The sequence below is a fragment of the Dermacentor silvarum genome, chromosome 3 (assembly GCF_013339745.2).
Source record: "Dermacentor silvarum isolate Dsil-2018 chromosome 3, BIME_Dsil_1.4, whole genome shotgun sequence".
Taxonomy (NCBI): domain Eukaryota; kingdom Metazoa; phylum Arthropoda; class Arachnida; order Ixodida; family Ixodidae; genus Dermacentor; species Dermacentor silvarum.
The window spans coordinates 82,033,599-82,051,293 of record NC_051156.1 but is presented as its reverse complement, the minus strand read 5'-3'; positions in this window follow the sequence as shown (position 1 = coordinate 82,051,293).

Below are 17,695 nucleotides of genomic sequence, written 5' to 3'. Positions count from 1 at the left end.
TCAAAACCTTTATGGCGAGACCCGGGCCCGCCCCGGGCCCGGAAATAATCTACGTTACTCGCCCGGCCCGGCCCGCCACCCCTTTACCTTAAGCCCGAGCCCGGCCCGAGCCCGACTAGAAACCGGCCCGAACCCGGCCCGAGACCAAAAAATACATGTTTTTCAGAGTTGAGAAGCCCGAGAATAACTCGCAGAAAGCCCGAGCCCGGCCCGGGCCCGCGTCAAAAAACCCGAGCCCGGCCCGGGCCCGGGTCAAAAAGCACACGCCGTGCCCGAGCCATGCCCGAGCCCGTGAAAAAACTCCTCTACCCGGCCCGGCCCGGGCTTTCGGGTAGGCCCGAGCCCGTGCAGTTCTCTAGTGTCGACACAAGCCTGCTACGGTCCAGAACACCCACAACAGAGGAGATACACCTGTGCCCCTTCTCTCCAGGCGAAGTCGCAGCCAAGCTCCGGAAGTGCGAGAACATAGCTGTAGGGGAGGACCGCCTGACGTACCACCACTGGAGGCAGGTGGACCACGAGGGCAGGTTCCTGGTGGCGGTATTCGACATCTGCCTCCTATACCGCCGCACGCCCCTGAGCTGGAAGTCGACGAGAACCATCCTAATCCACCAGAAGGGTGACCACGAGGACCCCACCAACCGGCGCCTCATTGACCTTGCTCACACAATTGCCCAACTGCATGTTGGGTGTCTCACGACCCGGCTGCAGAGGTGGTTGGGCGACCATGCGGTACTGTCCAGGTGTCATAAAGGCTTCCTGCCCAACGATGGGGTGTTCGAACACCACTTAGTGCTGCGGGGGCGCCTTGACTGATGCCAGGACAGGAGGCGGGGAGCGTTCGGGTCGGTCGCCCACTAGGATCTCGTCGATGTTGTACGTGGCACCGGTGTGGGGTAGGCCTTCGCTACCATCGTGGAGGACCTCTACCACGCCAACACCACAGCGTCGTGGTAGCCGCAGCCACAACGGAGCCCATCGCCATCGGAGCTGGGCTGAGACAAGGCTGCCATGTAAGGGGCCTGCTCTTCAACTTGGTGGTGGGCCCGCTCATCTGTGCAGTACAAAGAGGTGATAGGCAGCACAACATCCTTGCCTACGCCGATGATCTGACGCTGCTGGCCACGGATCCCAACACCTTGAAGCACCGTTTGGACACGGTGGCTATGCTCTCAGCCCGGCTAATGCTGCGACTGAACGCCTCCAAGCGCCGGTCTCTACACCTGTCTAGTCGCCACCCCGTGGGCACACGGCCCACCACCTTCACCGTTCGTGGCGACCAGATTCCGGCGCTTGGAGTCTTTGAGGGGCACAAGTTCCTGGGCCAGCCTGTGGGATTCGGGGTGCTGCCGGACAACGCCACGGTCGACGAGGCTATCCATCTGGGCAAAAAGCTGCTCTCCTCTATGCTCGCCCCATGGAAAAGGCTGGACGTACTTAAAACCTTCCTATATCCGGCCCTAAACATTGCCATGCGGGTGGGTGTCGCAAGCAAAGGAGAGTGGCAGGGCCTAGACGAGGAGCTCCGGCCACTGATCAAGAAGGCCCTGTACGTGCCAGCAAGAGCTTCAAATTAATACTTGTATGGAAGCACACAGGCTGGTACTGCAGGAATCCGCCTTCCGGCGGAACGGAGTGGCATCTGCCAGGTGGGCGGAGCTTTTAAACTCCTCACGTGGACCGACCTAGAAGTCCGGCAGCGAGCGAGGGACGAGCTGCAGAAGGTGGTGGCCAGGCGACTAAGGCGGCTAGCGGACACCGAAGAGATGGAGGTCTACCTCTCAGGCGAGACGGAGGGTGAATTCAGTCAGGCATCCACACAGCTGCAGTCTATGTGGATGGAGGCCAGAAAAGCCTCTCGTCGCCTCTTCATCGCCTTGGAGATCACGGACCACAGAGCCCGCATCACCTGCGGAGAGGCCTCCGTGTCGGCTAGGAACCGCCACCAACTGATGAGGAACATCCGGGCGCTCCTCTCCAAGGACCGGGAGAGCACTCTACACGAGAAACCAAACCAACCCAAGGCCAAGCGATGGTGTGCGTAGCGGCGGACCTGGCCAACGCCCGCTTCTTGTGGTCCGGCCGCTACACTTGGTTTACAGATTGACGCTTCATTCACCGAGCTCAGCTCAATCTCCTCCCCCTCAATGCCACACGAGCATGGGCACCCGCAGCAGACAGGCGATGTAGGCGCTGCGGGTATGGGGAGGAGACACTACCACATGTCCTCTGCCATTGCATGAGGCACAGCAGGGTTATGACGGAGCGCCATAACGCCATCGTCGACCAAGTGAAAAAGGCTGCCCTGGTGAGGTTCATCATGATAGCGGAAAACCATGTCGTCGGCAACACCTCTCTCAAGCCCGACCTGGTGCTGACCCGTGGGGAGGAAGCACTCATCCGGGACGTCTGCTGCTCATTCGAAAAATGGTTGCAGGCGTTACAGGACGCCCGGAAGTCCAAGGAGGAGAAGTACGCTCCCGTACAACGACATCTTCTCCGGCAGTTCTAGCGGGTGACGGTGGACGCTGTGGTGGTTGGCTGCCTTGGCACCTGAGACTCGGGGAATGATCGTGTCCTCCGAAGGATATGCAGCAAAGAGTACCTGCGGACCATGAAAATACTTTGTATCAGTGACACGATCCGCTTCTCCACGCAGATCTGCAAAGGCCACATTGGCTCAGTCTAATGTATTTATTTTTTTAAAGAAGCGTTATATATACACCTTTACAGTTTTAGCCTTTCATTACTAACACCACCAACAAGTGTTTTTAGTCATTTTTGTTTGATTTTATTGTATACAGTTTTATCCCGTTATGCGTTGGTTTTGTAACTTATTCATTAACATGTATTGTCACTAACCATTAATAAAGAATTCTGTTCTCACCATAGGCGTATCAGCCTGGGGGGGGGGCAAAGTGTGTCCCCCCCCCCGCACTTTTTAAAGCGGCCACTTTCGGTTGCACGCTGGAAAGTCCATCGAAACTACAGCTGAAGCTAAATTTTCTGTCTCAATGGAGCGGCCACATAAGTACTTCTTTTATTTACTACACATCCGCTGCTCGGACATCGAGGATTGTCTTTTATGCCTTCTCGGGACGCCTTGTATAGCGGGCGATGCGCGGGATTCGCCATACACGCTCGCGTTGCGGAGAAGGCGTGGCGCTAGGTGGTTCCCGCCCTAACAGCTTGCGCTACTTGCACCATGCCCAGTTTTTTTTATGACCACTAGATCTGCACTCCGCACAATGAGCTTCCCACGGTATGAAAATGACGGAGCGCGCGCGCCTCATTCTCTCTCCTGTGCAGCGCCGCGATGAGCGCTCGGGCCACTGCCGCGAACCCATCTCCCGCTCAAGCTAACCATCTCCCTGCTGCTTCGCATCCACACATTTTTCCCTTTAGCGGGAGATGGAGTAAATTTTTTGGATACCACGTGTGACAAGGGTAGTTCGAGGTCGCGGAGCCCACTAACCGGGGTCCACAGGGGTATGTGCCATTGCGCTTGGACGTGCTGATCCTGGTAATAGTGCTTTCTGCCTTATCACCAGGATCGGCCCACATGTTTGCTTGTGCAGAAGAGAGGTCAACGCCGAAGAGATGGTTCGGTGTTAACCATCTCCGAAGAGATGGTTAAACACCGAAGCTGAAACCTGCTGCCCCCGTGTTTATCACTGAGTTAATCCTGACAGTTCATTAGAATCTTCCTGAATGATTGGGTACGTCTTTGTGTTTTTGAAGAGATGAGCGGCAACGGAGCCAACTGCTGAAGAAGACGACGAGGAACGCAGCAGTGTCAGGAGCGCGTTCGCGCGTTTCCGCGGGGCGTCAACGAGCTAGCTATGAAAGAAGACGACGACGCTCGAGCGGGAGCAGTTTTACCACCAAGGCTCTACATCTACATCGGCGTAGAGGCAACAGACGGACGAATCGGCTAGCCGTATGCAGCTTCGCTGTAAAGTGCACGGAACCGTAGCCACAAGCAGCTTCACTGTAAAAAATTTTTCCTGGCCTCATCCTCGCCTTTTCAACGCAATAGCGTCGGATTGTCATTAGATTATATGAGAAAAAAGCCTGATAAGCAGCCAGGGATCTTTGAATGCTATCGCATTCCACTCTTAAACGCGAAGCTTAAGCCTCCTCCAATGCTGATGGTGTTTCGCTGTACTTTGGTTCTATGCAACATTGAGGGGAGTGTTGAAAACCGAGCATTTTTAAATTTTGATCGGGCCCCATGCCGCACACAATACGGTGTCGACGTCAACTGCGTCCAATAACTCTATCGCGTTCCATTCTTAAAGGCGAAGCTCAGCGTAATCCAAGCTATTCAAGAGAATAAAAATTAAAAATACGAAAACGAGAAAAAAAGAATAAACACAAAAAATAAAAGAATTGAAGGCTTAGCAAGCGTACCATGTGCCGGAAAGCCTCCCCGACGCATAAAAAGCACTGAATTGCTGCGCATTGTCCAGAGCATAAGTTCAATGCTGGCGAAGATGGCACTGAATCTCAATCTGTTCGCCGAGACAGACAACGCTCGCGTAAGAAGCGCCATCCATTGACTTCAGAAGAACTGGATTGTGGGGCGCAGGGGCCTCGACAACTGAGCACAGGGTGCACATTCGTCACCCCTGGTGGCACAGACACGGAGTGGCGTTCGCTGCCCAGTAGATCCATGGGCCCAATACTATGCCGTAGTGTTCCTCTACGTCAAGAAGTGGATTCTAGGGCTAGTGAAGCTGATGACCCTATAGGCTATCAAGGAGTTGAAAAGAATGCCAAAGAAAGCGTTAAAAAAATACTGATACACTTGCTAGAATCAACGCGCGTGATTCTCTGTGGTCTCCAGACTCCGGCCGCTAAAAGCGCCATGCATGTTCTCGCCGTACTGGAGCAGCTGATCGCTGCTCTTTATATAATTTAATTACCTTTCTTGGCACATGTGATGCTCACGCAGGAGACGCCCATACACAAGCTTTTTCACGGCGAGTTTTTTTGTGAACTTTCAATTCTATTCGTGACTCCGTCCATGCTCTGGAAGGTAGATGACACTTTTGAATGACCTTTTTGGACTTTGTTGATAGCCATGAGGATGCTGAACTTAACTTTACCGTTGTACGTCCTTCTTCTATGTCATCATCACCCCTCATCCAGCCTTTATGTCCCCGTTCTCCCCTCCCCCTGTGCAGAGTAGCAGGCTAGAGAATGCTGGCTCAGGCCGACCTCTCTGGCTTCTTTCAAATAAATTATTTCTTCTCTGGAGGCCGACTCATTCTCGACATCGCGGCGCACGTTACTGAGGGCTTTTCATGGATCTTTCCGGTGCTCCTAGTGCTGCTGCTGCGGCTGCGATGAGGCCAGCAAAAAATTATTTCTCGCTGTTAAATATGGCCCCTAGTGATTTGAAAATGTCGCCTATATGTGTACGAGGGTAATGCGCGTATTGGTGCCTATTCATTTTCAAGTGCGGTTATTGTTTGCTGCACAGATACTCCCGCAAAATTTAGGTGGGTATGCAGAAATGACCTCGCCGCGGTGGCTCAGTGGCTAAGGCCTTACGCTACTGAGCACGAGGTCGCGGGATCGTATCCCGGCAGCGCCGGCCAGATATCGATGGAGGCGACAAGCAAAAATGCCCGTGTGCTTGCATTGTAGTGCACGCTAAAGAACCCCAGCTGGTCAAAATTCATCCGGAGCCCCCTCCACTACGGCGCGCCTCACATAGACAATCAAAAAGATTGATTGCCTATGTGTCTAGTGTTGGATTTTTAGCAAATGAACGAACCTAACTCGCGGAATTATTTATGGCCCTCCAAAGGCAAATATTCAAAGTGAAGAGACACTGAAATGTGCAAACGCACAGAGAATGTTTCAGCTAATGCATACCAAGGTTACGAACGGTTTCCTTGCGGAATAAAGGAAGTCTGTGTTTTCGGCTGCGGAGTTTGCATGGCATTGCCTTCTGCGTGCCACAGTCTCAAGGTTCTATGAAGCGAGACAGTGCACGTGAAGCGAAAATTGATAAATTATGCAATTGTTTACTGTTTTTTTAGTAGATGTAGATGCAGCCCATGCAGGCATTACCATACCTCTAAATAGTAATGACTAAAGTGTTAATTGCACCAAACAGAAAAATACTATAGTCACTTTTCCGCGTGTCTGCTTATGGTATCTTTATTTATTTTTAAGTATACTTATTTATGAGTACCTTAGATGCATTCAGGAAGACATTGGCACTCGGCAAAAGTTCGTTGTATCAACGTAAAACAAGCGTTATTCAAAAACAAAATAAAAAAGCATCAACGTAACAAAAGCATTATGAGCACAACGCAATAGCGTGCAACATCAATAAAGTCCATACAAAAATTGCAATTCAAAGGAAAACTAAAAACAGCATTAGGGGCACGTTAAAGATCCCCTGGTGGTCAAAATTAATTTGGAGTCCCCCACTACGGCGTGCCTCATAATGAAGTCATGGTTATGGCACGTAACGCCCCAGAATTCATTAAAAACTGAAAAACAGAAAAGGGTACGTTCGGGAAGGTAGTAGTAATTAGTAAAACAAAATAACAGCACTGCTCAGTTGACGTACGAATGCGAATAACAGACCAATAAATTGTTGAATCACGGCAATACAAAGAGGTAAAAAGTATAAATAAATAAAGATACAGGCAGGAAATGAAGTCTGCCATCTGCGATAAGGTCCAAGCTCATAGACCATAAATGGTGTGTCTACGAATACAAGATTTTTGTCGTTACACGAAAGTAGACAAGAAAATTTGTGTTGGCACAGGCGCAGCGAAGCGTTCAGATCAACAGACTCGCCGCCGATAGACTACAGCGTTCTGCTTTCCGCTGATGGCAAGACCGCTCTGCGCCCGTGTCCTGCAAAAGCTGAGCTAAAGCCGCTGCTACGATGAAGGGGTCGGCTAGACGCTATCCAACAATTAGTACCCCAGGCCGGAAGCATAACAGCGTATTTTCCAACAATGTCGGCCATTACCGAAACTCGTGTGTTATTTGGTCACAGGTAGCTGTGAATTGTGACACACTGACGATTCGGTGGTCGGTGCTTGGATGACGACGACGGTGGTGCGGCTGTCTCAGATGTGCAAGCGCTACCTCTGCCAATGCTGCGGCGTTGTGTAACTTGCCTTGTAGCTGTATCCTATGCATATAGTAACAGTTTTATTACTAGTAATACAGTTTTATTCGCCCGTTCTTTCGTACACATCAATCTGCTGGTCCGCCTAAGAACACAGCGTTTGTCGGCTCACCTGGCAGCTGGTGGATACATCAGCAGTTAGAAGGCTCAATGATACACAAAAAATCACATAGCAGGATCCCGTCCTGCGCAACACAAAAAGAATTAGAAATGAAGAAAGGAATCGACGAATAGAAAAGCAAGTATAACTTGACAAGCTGCGATAAGTAGACTAGACACAGGGCGTAAGAGTAAACATGGAACGGATCATTACCCTAAAGTTACACAGAATTGTCATTCTTGCATTGTTTCTAAGCACTACTTATCTTTTTCACCAGTGTCCTTCTTTTTACGATATTGCATAATTACATACATACCGCTGGGACATAATACTTCCTCGTTTTTTTACCATAGTTTGTGAAAACTCTTGGCTTAACGCATCTGTCTGTTTTCCTTAGTGTTACTTCTTTGTGGACACCTACATTTCGCTTACCTTGAGAATGCCTCGTTTAGAGTATTTTTCTTTTGCAGAAGCCGTGTGTAAGACTGTTCCATAAGATATACAATTTACTATTCGTTTGATAAGCTTATTAATCGTTTGCCTTTTGTATTCGGAGAATGTGCCATATAAAGTTATTTCATAACGCAAAATAGACTCCCCTAATGCTTTGTATATTGTAATTCTTAAATTTGCTGTAATTTGTAATTCTTAAAACATGCTGATTCTAGCGTGACGGCTTCCGAAGCCCAGGCGAAATGTCAGCGAAGAGCCGCCGACCCTGAATTTAGGGCGAACGAAGCGGAACGCCCGCTACTGCGTCGTCTGGCCACAAGCTCCCCCAGTTACGACTTGAGAGACACTCCTTTGGTTCAAGTTATGTGACACTCCATATGTTTAGTGTTGATTAAGTGAACAATAAAACAATATATATATATATATATATATATATATATATGTGTGTGTGTGTGTGTGTGTGTGTGTGTGTGTGTGTAAAACACACACACGTCTACGTGTGTGTATTTCAGATATATATTCATGTCAATATTGCTCACAATTCTCAATGATACTCAACATTATTCAACAATATGTCAACAACTATTAGTCAATGACTTAACTGTTGTGAAGCACTCAACAACTTTATTGTTGAGGTATTGTTGTGTACGTTCAATAACTATTGAGGCATTATTGAAAGGATTATTGTGTGAACAATTCCTCCACAATATGCCAACAACATTTCAATAGTCAACCACCAGACCAGTCTACTCGCCAAACTTGCGGTCAACAGCGAACGAAAATAAATTCATGATAAAGTCACATGTGTCGTGAAAGCATGAATGCGCAAGCGAAATACTAACAAATGTGTTATAACCCCAGAATAATCGAAATTATTATTTTAATTCAGCAAGAGCGAGTGCCCTAGAGTTTGCCGCAAAGAAAAACGAGAGTTCTGTCAAGAATATTTTCCCTCAGTAGCCAGCCGCAACACAGGTAGAGGAAGTGCTGGGAAAGGCATGTCCGGAGTGGCCAAGCGCCTACTTCGGACTGCGGCTGAAACGATTTGCGTTCGCTTCTCAATTCGGCATCTGTCAGCAAGGGGGACCTCTAAGGGCACGCGTGCAAATGCATCAGCGGCAGCCTGATCGACCCGCAGGCCTGTGCGCTGTCTTGCTTGCAAGTAGCCTGCATGGCGAACCGATCAGTCGTTTTTCTCCACGATGTGTTTGTTGTTTGTGTATTATGGAGGTATTATGTTCTCGCTCGCTTTTGGCTCAAGGTACTTGAAGGTTACCGACAACGGGAGCTAAAAGCATTTCATGCTTAATATTTGGAATGATGATCCCCGACTGTCCAAAAAGCTCCAGTGGTCTAATTTGCTATGCAATAAAAACATCCACACAATGAATTTTCTGTTCAATTGTCTGTTGTTCATACATAGAATCGAGGGGTGCACGCGCACGCCGTAATCAGATAAGTAGCGCTCCCTCACAATCTACAGGCTGTGCACTTCCGGGAAGCATTAGCGCTCAGCGATGGTCATCACTTTAAAGGAACATGTCACACAGAACTTTGTGGCTACAAGGCCGCCCCCCATTTATTCGTATGCGTGATGTTCGCGTTCCTGGACACCAATATAAAGCCTACAAGAGCCCCAGCGATGATTCGCAGGCACAGCCCGGAGTTAGAGCCGGCGCTCGGACAAACTGGATAAGTGTTTGAAGAACGAAGCTGGTTAAACTCGAGGACGGTCCATCGAGGGTACGCCGCAAAATCTCCGCCTGGCGATGACGTCACCATGCCTCGCCAAGCAACGCTTCGCCCCAGCTGCGTGAACCGTGACGTCATCGCGCCGACTCACGGGATAGATAGCTCCGCGTCGTCGCTGCGGCGACAGAAAAGCCCCGCCGTCTCCGCGCTGAGCACATCGCCGCGAAGATGGGGCGGCTCAAGAACAGCGTCACTGCTGAAGAAGAGAAAGCGTGGCGTGAAAGCCCCCGCGCCGCTACTCGAGAGCGAGTGAGATAACTTCGGTCCGATCCCCAGTATCGCGCCGCCGAAGCGGCGGCGAAACGTCGGCGATTCGCAGAAGATCCGGAGTTACGAGCCCGTGAAACGGAGAAAAAGCGTTCGAGTGTCCAGAAGCGTCGCCAAAACAACCCGGGTCTGCGAGTCTTGGAAAATTGCCAGCGGCAAGTTCGGAAAGCCATGGGAGGCGCTGATGGACAATTGCCCGCGAGTTTCTAAGCAGTGATTTTGGTCACAGTTGTGACCGTTGTCGAGTTGTTGCACAGTTGTCGAGTGTGCGATAGGGTGTGGTTTGACTCGAACTTTGACTCGAACGGTGAGGTCGCCAGCTTCGCACTTTGCCCAGTCCTTGCACCTCTAGTCTGAAGCTACCCCTAATTCTTTTTTCTACCTGTAGTCCTCATTTGTTATTACTGCTTTTTGTGAACATGTTGATAATGGTTTGAAGTTTGATTGCGGATTTGACATTGAAGGGGTCTCGGAAAGCGACCATGGGATACCTAATTTTGCGAAATATATTATCGAGAGCTTTTATGGAGGATATTATTCAGCCAAAATATTACCCAATACAGGGACGTACGCAACATTTGCCCATCCCCGCCAAGGACACTGCTGCTTAAGTTGCTGTACGAAACACCTGAACACCTGTACAAGTGCACCACCAGAGTTGTGTAACGTATTACTATGGCAATAGTTATGAACTATGAAATAAGCTGGCTGGGAAAATTTTGCTCTTTGCACCAGCTGTTCCCCTCCGTCGAAGTGTAACAACAGATTCGAGCGAAGCTGTGCTTTCAACATTCTCGGCAGCAAAAATAACGTAAAGCTCATGAATAATGTTTGGCTCGATACATACATAGTTGTCACAAATGTAGCACTGTAAGATGAACAATGGCTATACAGAATTCCCGATGCGAATGGAGGTTCTGTGTGCAAATCCGTACAATATAGTAACCTGCAAATACACGCCAGGCGCGAATTGAAAACGGATTCAAAAATACCGCGAATAACATGGCCGAATACTGAGAATATATTGAAATTTATGTAGTAGTAGATTATGAAATAAATTCGCAGATCATTGAAGAAAATCGCTAAATATGGCGGACACTGAAGAATATTTGTTGAACAGTGCTTATCACCTAGGGAGAGGGATATTTTTTCTACGACCAATCTATCTATGAAGCAATCGGAACCTTTTATTCCCTGAAAGTCACGATTAGTAATAAAATTTGTAGGCACTAATAGTGTGGTGTGAAGCAGCCTATAACAGGCACCTCGAGCCTCAATTTCAGAAACTGGGACCTCCTTAATGTGTTGACTGAACGCATAGCCCATTTGCTTCGTAATAAAATTCACGTAGCACTCACTTGGGAGGTCTGAAAGGCAGCAACCATATTGTTTATTACATCGTTCACAATGCTTTGCTGTACACATGAGAGGCCACTTTTTAGTTAATCCGCAATCTGCAGCCGACAGGCTTACTTCAGTTTTTCTGACAAGGAGCTGGCCGTGCGCCTTTTCTTCTTACAATTTTGCATGAAGTGAAGCAAGCACGAAGAACACAAAATACGCCAGGAAAGGTTCTTAACGTTTAGTGAGAGAAGCGAAACTCTATGCAAATTCTAATAAAGTCAACAAATGTTCCAGTTAAGAAAGGAATGTTTAAAATTGTACATTAATAAATCCTTCTAAACTTTTAAAAACAGTTACACATGATGGACATCGGTAGGCGTCAGGATTCAAGATTGTGCCTCTTCTTACGCACAATAAGCTGGTAGGCTGAAGATGAGACTGAAGCGTTTTAGTACTTCCTTGGGTTTCAATGCTTCACGTCGTCTGCAATTCTCGAATGCTCGCATGCGAGAACCTCTAAAATTTCTTCAAGCAAGAGAAATCCGTGTTTACTGTCTAAGACCGACTGAAATTTTGCGCAAACGTTTTCGACAGCTGCTGCAATACACGTGGTTTGCATCAAACTTGTGTTAAGGTGCAGTAGCTGTGTCAATACACGGGAACTGTTCGCAAGAACTCTGCTGTGTCCACTGTGATTAGCATTCTTTGGCAACATCACCCATTTTTCGCAATGTCTGTCCGTTTGACCGCGCCTAAGCTCTTTCACGCTTACATGGGTTACTGCCATGGTCTAAGGACACGGCATCGGGCTGCTGTGCTGAGAGAACCAATTTCGCAAAGAATCGGCCTACCAATTCTGGTCACTGGGTTTGTTACACTGGGTATTTAACACTGGGTATGTGGTATTCTTCCATGAAACCTTTTTGCACCAACATGAGTCACGCGGTTTGTGCTGCTCTGGAGCGACCAAAATAAAATCATTTCAAATTTCTCCAGTGCGGGACTGAATTGAACCTGCGTAATGTACAGGGTGTTTCTACGCATACCTGAAATAATATTTAAATATAGCCCTTTTGAAATAAAATGACGCTTAATTCTGAGACATTCCGTCATTATTGGTGACAATTGGGTCACGTGATGCTGGATAATTAGTCACTAATTAACACACATTTATAATTAGTTAGCTTTTACACGTTTGATGTCACTGGACTCATCGTAACTGGCAAATTGAAGAAGCGTGCTCTCGGCACAAGCCATATCAACATTTGAATATAAAAAAATGCGATTACCCGGGAACTGCGGCACGACGAATTTCAGCAATCACAGCACGCGAAACCTTAGAAGGGAGGCTGCAGCGAAAGCAATTCTGCGCCCCTCGATCTGACGTTATTCTTACGTTGAGGCCGTTTCACATTATGCGATTTTCAACGCACCGGAAGTGCGATTGGCACCGCATGCGACAAAAATGGCAGTCGCAGTCCCGACTCTCCAATCACAACGTCACAGCGATCGCTGCGATTTTCCGTCGAAATTGAGCCGAGAGCTATTTCGCGATTTGTTCTAGGAAATGGCGTTGGTCGCTCAACACAACGTTTATAGATACTTTTTTGTCTATAAATGTTGGGTCAAGAAGCCTCGAACAGTGCAACTAATTGAGTATAGCAGTGGATTGCGCAATCGGTACGTACCATCAGCACCGATACGCGAACAGTGCAGATAAAAACTCGTGGGTCAGATTCGGTTCTATGATTTATATGCGTTTGTTGACACGCTACGTTGCTAATCACGCGACGCTTTTTTTACGTTGGCTTCGGGTGCTGATAGTAGGTACTTTTACGTGATTTTCCGTTATTCAAACGCGCTGCGAGTTGGTAAATACTGCGAGGTGTCCCTCACGGGAAGACATGGGCTTCGGATGTCATCGTAATTTTCTGGTTGTACGAGCTACTCGCGATATACGAAAACGCCACTGTTGTAGCGTGGTATAATTTACGGACGGAACAATTTACAGAATATGCAACTACGGACAAATGCTACGGTAAATGGTCACTCAATGCGCGCGACCATTTAGTTGCAGTCAGTTGGTTTGGGCTTTCATACGCATTTTCCCCAATGAATTATCTAATTTTAAGGTTCTGTTACATCCGCTGCGAGACGCGACTGCTTATCAAGCTCTCAAAGCGAACGTACAAACTATATATCGTAATAAATGTTCTACAATAGCATATTTAATGCTCTGACTGGGAATAAACAGCATCGTTATTTGTTTCGAAGCATTATTTAAACTGTTTTTTCTCATTTTTCTGATGTATCATTTTTCTCCTGCACAAAAACCAATAAACGTTCAATGTGTTGCAGACATTGTATCCTTACTGCACCTGTATTCACCCTCACATTAAAAGGTAATTGCACATGTCACTTACTTCAGTGTATCCAATAACTTTTGTTTATGCTGGTTGTAACATATTGCAGTATTCTAAGAAACTACTTCGCCATAAACATCCTTGCATTTTCTTGCTTCCATGTCTCTACTTCCGGTAAAGCACGTGCAACAATGGGAAAAGCCGACAAATACCTTCTTTTTATAAGCAGTAGATTACACATTAAAATAAAGCAGAACAAAATTGTGCAGTGAAATCAGTCGGTTGCGTTCCTTACTGTGAATGATAGCAACTTTTCAAGTGTGGGTGGTTATTATATGTCCTCAGCTCATAAAGTGTGCAGACTCATCACGAGGCGCAGGCCTTGCCCATCAAAATGGAGGCAATGTTGCTAATGAGTCTGAAATTTCATTTATTACTGCATAAAGTCATATACTCATATTCCCATCATTACTCAGCCGAAGTTGCTCCGAGTCATATTCACCAAAAGTCTACTTATCTGAGCTTGGTCTGACTCATATTCACCAAAATTATACTCGGCCGAGCTTGCTCTGACTCATATTCACAAATATTCTACTCAGATGAGCTTTCTGTGACTCATATTCATCAAAATTCTACTCGGGCGACGTTGCACCGAGTCACATTCCCCAAAAATCTATTTAGCCGAGCATGCTCCGAGTCATCCTTACCAAAATTCTACTTATCTGAGCTTGCTCTGACTGATATTCACCAAAATTATACTCGGGCGAGCTTGCTCTGACTCATATTCACAAAGATTTTACTCGGTAGAGCATGCTTCGAGTCATATTCACCAAAACTCTACTCAGGCGAGCTTGCACCCAGTCATATTCACCAAAAAAGTTGTCGCAGTTTCACCTGAAAGGCGAAGCATCAATTCCGATAGCAAATTTGTAGAAAGCTATACGGAGTAATGATATTAGCTTTATCAGCTGTATAAACTTGGACATGCAGCAGCACCGGCAACGCGCAGAACTGTTGTCGACGCCGTCGGCGTTTTGCCCGCGTTCGCTCAAAATGCGTGCGGCGTTGGGGACTGTTGCCGGAGCCTCTGATATAAATAGGCACTTGGTGCCGCAGCTAAACGTCGCCTCCCTTCCCTCCCCCCCCTCCCCCACGGCCTCTCGCGCGTCGGAAGAAGGCGCGTTTGCTCTACATATATGGTGATTGTAAAGGAGGAAAGAGACGCCTACTTCTGCAGCCCTTAAGGGAGCACGGCGCATAACGCGCGTTTGTTCTCCGCCGTGCGTTCACTCCCCGTGAAAGCGCGCGCCCCTCGCACCCTTTCAGTCGCGCATACAGCGTTCGGCGGCGCGCGGCGACGATTTCATCTCCATTGACGTCATACGGAACCTCACGGCGACGGCGACGCCGACGACAGAAATCTGCTTTTGAGTGTCCATATAATTGCTATCGCAATAAAACCTACTTAGCCGAGCTTGCTCTGACTCATATTCACCAAAATTCTACTTTGCCGAGCTGTCTTTGACTGATATTCATCAAAATTATACTCGGCCAAGCTTGCTCTGACTCATATTCACAAAGATTCTACTCAGGCGAGCTTCCAATGAGTCATATTCACCAAAATTCTACTCAGCTGAGCTTTCTCTGACTGACATTCACCAAAATTGTACTCGGCCGAGCTTGCTATGACTCATATTCACAAATATTCTACTCAGCCGAGCTTGCACTGAGTCATATTCATCAAAAATCTACTTAACCGAGCTTGCTCTGACTCATATTCACCAAAACTATACTCAGCTGGCCTTGCCCTGACTACCACGTGACAATATTCACCAAAGTTTACTCAACCGAGCTTGGTCTTACTTTTATTCACGAAAATTCTACTCAGCCAGGCTCACACAAACTTAGACTCATGGTTAGTTAGTTAGTTCACCGAGCTATGTATACATTACATCATGTGACCTGTGTGGTGCATAAGTAAACATTGCACATGAGTACGTGTTGCATCGGATCAAGTAAGGACAACTGTACACATTGCAGTTGCGTGACCGCTGCGTGGCAGCTTCGCCTCATGTCGATTCCAGCAAGTGTATTAGATCTGTATCATACTTTTTGCCAATCCTGCTGGCTATCTTAGCCATTACTGGGTGGCCACATTGCATTGGTACATTGCAACACAACGTAAGGAAGGCAGGTAGAGGGGCGGGCGGGCGGATGGACGTCTGGCTGGGAACCAAGTAATGTGGTGGACAGAGTCTGTATCTGATTTCATTTTTAGAAGAAGCGCTGCCGCTTCTTTTGCTACGAGGTCCGAGGCGAAGGCCCTGACCGCCAAGCGGCAGTCCGTGTAAATAATCGATCGTTTAGGATCAAGCATCGCGATTGCGATGGCAACCTGCTCAGCCACATCGACCATGTTAGTCCTGACCGAAGCCGCGGGGAGAAGTTTACCCCTGTCGTTAACCGCAGAGACTGTGAATTTATCCGTGCAACCATACTGGGCGGCATCTATGAAGGATGTTATGCCCTGAAACGTCTTAGCTCCCGTTACTCGCCTTCCCTTATTGTGCTACGGATGTACGTTTCTAGGAAATGGATCAACGATGTAGGTAGCGCTGACCTTAGCGTCAAGTTTTATCATCTCCTCCCGGTTGAAGTTCGGTCGAAGACCCACTACCTCCAGAAGGCGTCGGCCTGCCCGAAAGCCCGAAAGCCTCACAACCTGTACATACCTTTTTGCCTCAATTTGGTCGAGGGTGAGTGTTGTGCACCCCTAGCTGCACGAGTTTCTCCGTGCTTACTGTAATCGAGATGTCAACACTTTCTTGATGCTTTTCCGCATCAGGGTGTAAAGTTTGTCCCCTCCGTCTTTGTCCAATGTAAGGCTGAAACAACATAATTGACGTGGCTCGTGAGGAATGCGTGATGCGCCCTAGGCAGGTTGTCCTCACCAATCCCTCCTTTCTTATTAGAGACTCTCAAGATCCGTCTAAGAATGCTTTCAGTTTTGGACGCGAGGTGAGCAATGGTCTTAGCATTACAGCCCCTGTAGTCAAGCAGCAGCAAGAGGATTCTGATCGAGTCGACCATGGGAATCTTCTGATCATTCTTCATATAAACAATAATAGGAATCTGGTCTAGAGGTGTTAACCCTCGACCCCCTGTCTCGACGGCCTGTACAGTAAAAGTTCGGATTTATTCGGGGAGTAACGTCTAGGGTTTCCTGGAGCGCCTGCTCGGCCGCCGCCTCCGAACCTCCCGGGCACCAAATTGTGATATCATCAGCGTAGAGCGTGTGTTTCATATTCCGTGCAGCTAATAATCTCTTGGAAAGCCTGTGCACTGCAATGTTCAATAGAAGGGGGGAAATTACCGCACCCTAAGGGGTAGCTCTACGTCGGAGCTCAAATGGTTCTGATTTCGATTGTCCTACTCTCATAGCCGCCGTCCTGCCCTGAGGAAGGATTCCACAAAAGTAAAGAATCTACCCCCCAGGTTTAGCTCAAATATTTTCTTGAGAATGAAGTCCTGAGCCACTGTATCGAACGCCTTAGACAAATCAAAGGCCAATATGCCTCTCACGTCCCTGCTTCTATTGTCAAGAACCTGAGTCTTGAGCAGAAGCATGACATCCTGAGCGGAAAGTGAAGGCCTAAATCCAACCATGTTGTATGGCAAGAACTCCTCATGCTCTATGTGCCTGGAGATTCTGTTATGTATAGCGTGGCCTGCCACTTTGATTAAACATGACGTGAGTGAAATTGGGCGGATTTTATCCAGGCTAAGCGATTTTTTGGATTTGGGAATGATAATTACCATTGCCTGCTTTCATGATTCCGGGACTATGCCCCCATCCCTAACTCTATTTCCCTGACGATAACCCTGATAGACTTATCATCCAGATTCCTCAAGAGCCTGTTCGTTAGGCCGTTCGGGCCAGGAGCTGATCTGCCATTCAAGCTCTATAGGACCTCCCTTACCTCCGCCGTCGAGAAAGGGGCATCGAGAACCAGAGCGATCGGGCCTTCGTACCGTGGGGAGCTACTGTGTTCGCTTAAAGCCACCGGAAGGTATTTAAAGACCAGTTCTTGGAGAAAGGATACTTCGGTATCACTCTCCACCTTCTGCTTGTGAATTAGTATATCAATAGTTAACCGCTTGTTACCTTTGGTTTCACCGTCATCTAGCAAGTGTATTAGGAGAGTTCACTTTCCCCCGGTGCGCATCCTCCCGTCCGCTGCCGAATAAGCT